Source organism: Fukomys damarensis, unplaced genomic scaffold (genome assembly GCF_012274545.1).
Source record: "Fukomys damarensis isolate Sample0158 unplaced genomic scaffold, DMR_v1.0_HiC HiC_scaffold_2, whole genome shotgun sequence".
In the NCBI taxonomy this organism is placed as follows: Eukaryota; Metazoa; Chordata; class Mammalia; order Rodentia; family Bathyergidae; genus Fukomys; species Fukomys damarensis.
In genome coordinates, this window is record NW_022900914.1 from 45,950,682 (window position 1) to 45,957,879 (window position 7,198).

Genomic DNA, 7,198 nt, shown 5'->3' on the forward strand with positions numbered 1-7,198 from the left:
CTGGGATGGAATTCAGGACCTTGCGCTTTTGAGGCAGGCAGCAGCACCAAATAGCTAAATCCCCCCCCCTGCAAACAATTTATATGGAATTCAATTGTTTTTTTGTACTGGGATTGAACTCAGGACCTTATGCTTTACGAGGCAGGCAGTGGAACCCCTGAGCTAAATCCCCAGCCTCCTCTCTCCCTTTCTTTTTAAGGGCTGGGGTGGGGAATAGCTTTTCTATTGCAAAGTTCACAGCTGAAATTCAAAGTCTGGGTAATGCAATCCACATGAAATTCACTAACTTCTCAGAGTGTTAATTTAGCCATAGCAGTGTCATAGTTCTCATCTTATATTTGCTAAAACTGTTGGGTCACTGTGCAGGATATTTGAGATGTCTGCTTGGTGTGCTCAATGAAAGGTTTTGCTCAAGTCAAATGTGAATCAAAAGCAAGTCATTCTCATAGACACTAAGCATGGTGGGGATTCAGGCATTTAGAATCATACCATGTATCTCCCCTGAGGTCACTGGGCCAGAATGCTTTCTTCCCTGGAGTGCTATTAAACTTGCTAGGAACCCAGAATGCCCAGGAGACAGCGCACTCACTCCAGATTACACATGTCCAACGTCACCAGGAAGGATACCTTGGGATTCATTCTTTACTGCCTTATTCTCAAAGGAAAACCTCAATGAGACAGAGGATAACAACCACTACAGACTGTAAGTAGCAGCAAGAAGCCACCACACAGCAGTGGCTCCCACACATCTGTGTAAAACATGCCAGTAAGAAGAAGGAGCAATATGTCCCTCAGGTTTCCTGTCAGGACATCCTGGTTTGAGACACAGGACTGCCACTGAAAAATGAAAGCTAACTGACAGATAGGAAATTCACGTCCTTGAGAATCTCAGAAATCTGTCAGCTTACAAAATATAATACAGCCACTTGTAAGAGTGAGTATGAAAACCATGTGTTGCAATTAATGACAAATAGTTTTTCTTTCAGGTGAAGAGCAACCTGGGAATGTGAGGACATGAAGCTGTTCAAGGAATCTGGCCTGGGGCAGGCTCCATAAAGAGATACCATGCAGCAGCCTTGGGACCTACTTTGTCATAAGGATGTGACAAACTTAGGGTACAAGCATTACTGTATAAACAGCAGACTCTCCTGATTGTGACTTTGAAGATTACTTGTTAATTCTCCAATGCTTTTGGACCCTGCACGCCTCACTTCCTGGCACTGAACAGTGTAAGGCTATACACTGAACAGGATAAGATGTTTTCCAGGATGGAGTGTGAAGGAGAATCCATTCAAAGCAGGGTATAGGCTAGGTGGTTTGTTTGTTTTGAAACAGAGTCTTGCTTTGGAGTTCAGGCTGACCTGAATTCACAATGTAGCCCAGGCTGGCCTCAAACGTAAGGCAATCCTCCTGCTTCAGCCTTCCAAGTGCTGGGATTACAAGGGTGTGCCACCACGCCAGGTTCCATTCATTCATTTATTCATTCATGTGGGAGCCTGGCCATGGCCCTCCAGGCGTTTGACATTTAAAAGGAAACTTCTTCACCTCTACACTCAAGGCATTGATACAATCTATGTAACATTTCTTAGGTTTCTAGGACTCTGCTTGTTAAAATTGTTTTTTGACCCCGCAATGGGAGAAACTCAAAGAGACAGCCACAGATTTGATGTTCTTTGTAGAGTCAGAAAATCCGGGTTTTTGCATAAAAGATACAAATAGTTGCTTGGTGCTTCCTGGTGATGTGAGCCTGTAAAAGGAACTGTTTCTGTGAAATAAATCAGACTTCTCTTGGTCTCCACTCAGGCTTGAGTGTTCTTCCTTTCTCAATCCTCACTCCCCAACTCAGGAATGTTCGTGTTGTGACGGCTGGGCCGCCACACATTCAGTCATTCAACAAATATTCATAAACACCTCTGAGGTATCAAGCACTATGGCAGGTGCTGGAAGTGCAAAGGTGAATAAGAGTTCCCTGTTTTCAGTAAGTTCACAATCTAAAGAAGGCATGGTAGCACACACCTCTCATCCTAGCACTTGGGAGGCTGAGGCAGGAGGATTGCCTTGAGTTCAAGGGCAGCCTGACCTACCTATGAAGACCTTGTCTCAAAAAGAAAAAAGCTTAATGACAGAGAGGCAAATAAACTGACAGTTATGGTAAAGCACTATAATGAGTACATATACACAGAGTGCTACTGCTATTATTTTATAACCCGCCTTACTTCAAGGAAGATGGCACTCAAAGAGCTGGGGAAAAGTAATCAGAGACTGAAGACCGCAAGGTAAGTACGAATTAACCAGGTAAGTGGGAAACCGAAAGAATGGATAAGGGGGACCAACATGTGCTTAGGTACAGAAAAGAGGGGAAACATGGCCCAGTGAGAACTGTACATGATTCAGTGTGGATGGGGATTAAGGGGTGAGAGAGGGCACTGAGGTACAGACTCTTTTTGTGTGTGTGGTACTGGGGATTGAACCCACGGTCTCACACATGGTAGGCAAGTGCCGAACCAAGGAGCTGGGTCTGATGCTCGTTTGAGGGTGTGTGGATACAATTAGTTGTCAATAAACACCTGAAGACTGGGAGATACTGATGGGTTTTAAGCAGAGGAGATGCCTGCCCAGGTTTGCACAGTAAGCAGGCATCTCAGGGGAAGACTTGGAGAATAAATGAAGGCAGGAATCCAGGACAGAAAAGAAGATGCCTGCACTAGGCTTGTGTCAGTAGGAGAGGGAAGAAGTAGGAAGACATAGGGTCAGCTTGGTGTTTAAGACTGGTGGCTACCATTTTAGGTCAAAGACCATGGATATTTATGGTTTCTCCTGGGCCAGAAAACATGCACAAAGTCCTCAAAAACTGCTGATTCTTCACAAGTACAGGTGTTCTCTGCTTTCTCAGACTATAAAAGCTATTGGTCTCCATTGTACATTACTGTGCCCGGCAGAGTGGCCACTTCTCAGATCCCACTGATCTTGTGCTTATTCCAATGGTCTCTTCTGTGTAGAGGAAGCAAAGGGGAACGCTGTGCAGAAAATAATGGCACTCACAACTGGTAAGTATCCAGTCTCCGACACAACAGACCAGGTCCTAAGGGAAGGGCCCATCTTTCTCTCCTTATACAGTGTCTGAAGGTAGGTATAGTGGCAAAAGCCTATAATTGCAAAACTGGGAGTCTGAGGCATCAGGGTCACAAATTCAAGCCTAGCCTGGGCAACTTAGTAATTTAATGAGACTCTGTCTCAAAATAAAAAAATTTCAAAAGGGTTGGGGATGTGGCTCAGTGTGAAGGCACTGGATTCAATACTCAGTATGAAAAAAAAAGCTCCAGCCAAAGTTCAGTTCAAGTCCTTCTTGTGAAGAAGAGGAAGCTAGAAACCCAAAGTGATAGACTTTAACAAGGGCAGAAATGGAGATCAGCAGAACCAGCCAAGAGATGATTTTCCCAGCTCTGTTTCTGTTAGGTGGCCATTTCCATTTCTCAACTATTTTTTTTTTTTTTGTAGGGGAGGGAGACAGGGTCTTGTTATGTAGTTCAGGTTGGTCTTCAACTCACATCAATCCTCCTGCCTCAGCCTCCCAAGTGCTGGGATTACAGGCATGCACCACCACACTCAGCCTATTTCTCCTCATCTTATAGTAACAGTGGGGAGACTGGAGGGGGGCTGGTGATTTGGGGAGTGCACAGTCCTCATTTCTGGTTATATATTCCCACCCTCAATCCCCTTTTCCTCAGTTTTGAACAGAATAGAGGGGCCCACTGTGCCGAAGGTCCTGCAGTTCATTGCAGATTCTTGAGGAACTGTAGTACATCTCTCAGCTCACCCCAACAGGTACTGTCTGTTGGCCCTGGTGTTCATACTGTCCCACATTTGGTCTTCCCTTCTCAGCCACAAACTTTGACTTCTATCCCACTACATTCTGTCCCATGACACTCAAAAACCATCAAAACATTTTCAAAATAGGATATTTAGGTGTGTGTTCCAATTTCATCTCTGGCATGATGAACTTTATAGTTCTCAAACTCAGTTTCGAAGTGAGTGCCACAGACAGCAAGGTGGGCAGGTGTCTCCTCCCTCAGAATCACGCTGCATCTGAGAGCAGGGAGTCTTCCCAAGGAGATGCCTGTGGTTTCCGTCCACTGTTCAGCCACATCTGTATCAAGGCCTGACTGCCTCCCCTCCCTGCTCCCAGCCCCAAGCCCTGGCAGAACAGACAGCCCACCAGGTCAACACAGATTTGTGTGTGCGTGTGTGTGTTTTTTTAAGAACTATAGTGTTTGTATTTAGGGTAAAATTTCATTTTCCCTTATTACTGTACTGGGCTTTTCTGGCTTTCAGAGAATAGGCTCCCTTCAAAGATCTTGGCATGTTTTTCCCCAGGCAATGGGTTCATAGTCACAAATTTATTTCCTGTGACACAACATGGTCAGCTCCTCCCAATTCCCAGAAAATGATTGACTGTGTTCCTTTTACCTTTATATTCATTTGCACAAATTTTATTTTATTTTTTTTTGGTACCAGGAATTGAACTCGGGTCCTTGTACTTGTGAGGCAGGCAGTGGCACCACTGAGCCAAATCCCTGGCCCCTTTACTTATTTATTGATTGTCCAAATCATCACATCCATTTGCACAAACTGTAGAACAAGGAGCACGTGACTGAGGGCAGCCCTGGGCAGGGCCACATTCAAGTTTCCAGTATGGGGCTGGAGGGGGAGCTCACAGTGCTTGCCTAGCATGCATGATGCCCTGGGCTTGATCCCCAACAGAAGAAAGGGAGAGGGGCAGGAAAGAAGACAGGAGCAGGCAGGCAGGAAGTCAAAGAAAGCTCCCTGTTCACCAGAAGTTCCACATCTCAAAGAAGTGGGACTACCATGCTAAAGAATTTGAAGATATGATGGCTGACAAGCTACTTATCCCAAACAGCTACGACTGCAGGGTCAAACACATCCCTAACCATGACCCTCGGGACAAACTATGGGCCGGGCACTCACCAGGGCTTCCATTATGGTCCCTTCCTTACTGCTGCCCACCAATAAATCTTACTTCCTGCCTAAACGTAAGAGGAACAACATCTTAGCATGTCCTCCTGCCTCCCTCCTACTTTGAAATTTCTCCATACTGCAGCTGTCGGCAGCTAACAAAATGTTATGTTCAGTTCTTCTTCCTTCTTTCTCGCTGAGGCCACCCACTTCCCTCTCTAACTACAGCCATGTCTTCCCATTGGTGTAACGACTAAGGGATCAGATGACCATATATTTCCTATCAGCTCCAGAAGTGAACTTCACCACAGTGGCAGGGGGGGTAGCTCTCCATCCCAGATTCTCCAGCTACTGACATGACATCCATTCTGCAAGTCCTGCTCCCCTTCTGTGGCACCATCTCTTAACCTCCCACAGAAATCTCACCTTCCTCTGAATCCAGAGAACCCCGTGCATGTGTCTCTCACCTAGAATGTAGCACTTTCTGTCTTGTGCCAAAAATGTAATTCTTCTGCATGTGACTGCAATAAAGCCAACAGTAGACAACGGTTAGTATATTCTGAAACACCTAGGCCTTCATTTATTTATTTGCCATATATTGGGAGGGTTTTTTTTGTTTGTTTGTTTGGTACCTAGGATTAAACTCTGGTCCTTATGCTTGCGAGGCAGGCGGCAGCACCACTGAGCTACATCCCCAGCCTCTTCAGTTTTTCTATTCCACACTCTGGCCAAGCTCAAGATTAGAATGTGGGGGGTCTTCCTCTGTTGCCTTTTTGTGCTTCCAAGTAACTCAGCAGTGTGTATGGGCTGCTATTCTTACAACGTGGTGCAGAGAACACAGTGGCCCTGAGGAGTGCAGGTACCACATCTCTGTCATTCACACTGCTGATTGGCAAATGAGCAATGCTCTATAGAAGCAGCAGGTGTAGAAGTGACTCCTGCCAGACGGTGCTTTAAAAAAGGCCCAAGTGTGATACAGGGAGTCTTCCATTAACCCATCCATGACAAGTGGGGGAGGGCTGCCTCTCTGGTCTTTTAGGGCTTCTACCTTAAATGGTGTCCTTCGCCTGTCATGGATGCAGCTGTCCTGATATAAATGGCAGGAGTAGACAAGAGAAAACATGGAAGGGAAGATGCTGAGTGCGATGCATTCATTCATACCCTCTGGAAAGTCCTGAGAATCTCAGATCCTAAAGGTGTGACCAGGTGCTTCCTTTCTCTTGCCAGTGACCTACTGAGTACAGTCTCCACTCCACCAGCAGGGCACAGCGCTACCACATCTTTGCTGTGGGATGTGAGGTGAGCTATGTAAACCTGCAGAACTGGTTTCCTCATCGCCACAGAGAGGATGATTCCACCTAGCGTCAGCACCCTTGTGGAACCAAATGAGAACTTGTGTGAAAAAGGTTAGCTATGTATGTACTAATGCTACGTACCGGTTCTTTTTCTTTTCAGGAGACGTCCTGCCCTGTTGCCTCTGCTAGACCAGCCTCATATAAGCTGCTGGAGACTGGCTTGACTCCAGGGGTTGGACAATCCCTGCACTAACGACTCGGCCATAGCCACGTTACACATTACCCACGGTGAAAGTTTCCGGGGAAAGGCAGCAAAAGAGAAAAAAACAAAGCTGAACGATACCCCAAGGCTGCATGCACCCTAGACCGGATTCTTGGTGACAAAAAGTTATGTGGGGGGTAGGGTAGAGAAAACTCTTGGTAATCACTCTTCTCTCCAGTTTGATCAGGCTCTAGATTCAGCTGTTAAAGTTACAGGTGAACCCTCTGCCATCTTTTCCTTTATATTTTTATAAACCACTTTTTCCAAAATCACTAGGTGGACCCTGGAGCTTATCCTCAGAAAAAGGAAGCTTCTATCGACCTGGGAACACACAAAGCCTTTTGTTTTAAAGAATACTCAGGATTAATGGTCTTACAAATGGCCTCTTCGGATCAGGCAGTAGAAAAGGAATTACAATAACACCCTTAAATTGAACGTGGGCCATGTGCTCGGGGCGAGGCTACCAAGCCTGGGAGGTGACGGTGCTATGGGGACTTAACAAAGGGGAAACTGAGCCTCCGAGAGGAAGGACCTGCTCAAGAACAGAAGCGACGGTCTGGGGTCACACACACCCAGTCCAGGGCGCTGATCGTCCTTTCGCCACCCGGAGACGGGAGGAGGACGCGGGCCAGGCCGGGAGGAGCTCGGGGCGGCGACTCCTCCCGCA

At 46.4% G+C, this 7,198-nt stretch overlaps 1 long non-coding RNA gene across 2 annotated transcripts in view; it reads right to left on the reverse strand.

Annotated features, from left to right (window-relative positions):
• LOC104852139 overlaps window positions 1-7,198 on the reverse strand; it is a 9,001-nt gene that overhangs the window by 1,220 nt on the left and 583 nt on the right. The window contains exons 1-2 of one of the 2 annotated variants that reach the window (XR_777420.3): window positions 6,411-7,192; window positions 5,401-5,495 (exon numbers count right to left, since the gene is read on the reverse strand). This is a non-coding gene — a long non-coding RNA (uncharacterized LOC104852139). Of the gene's footprint in view, window positions 1-5,400; window positions 5,496-6,410; window positions 7,193-7,198 lie in introns of those variants that run through there. The other variant, XR_777419.2, reaches the window with a different exon arrangement.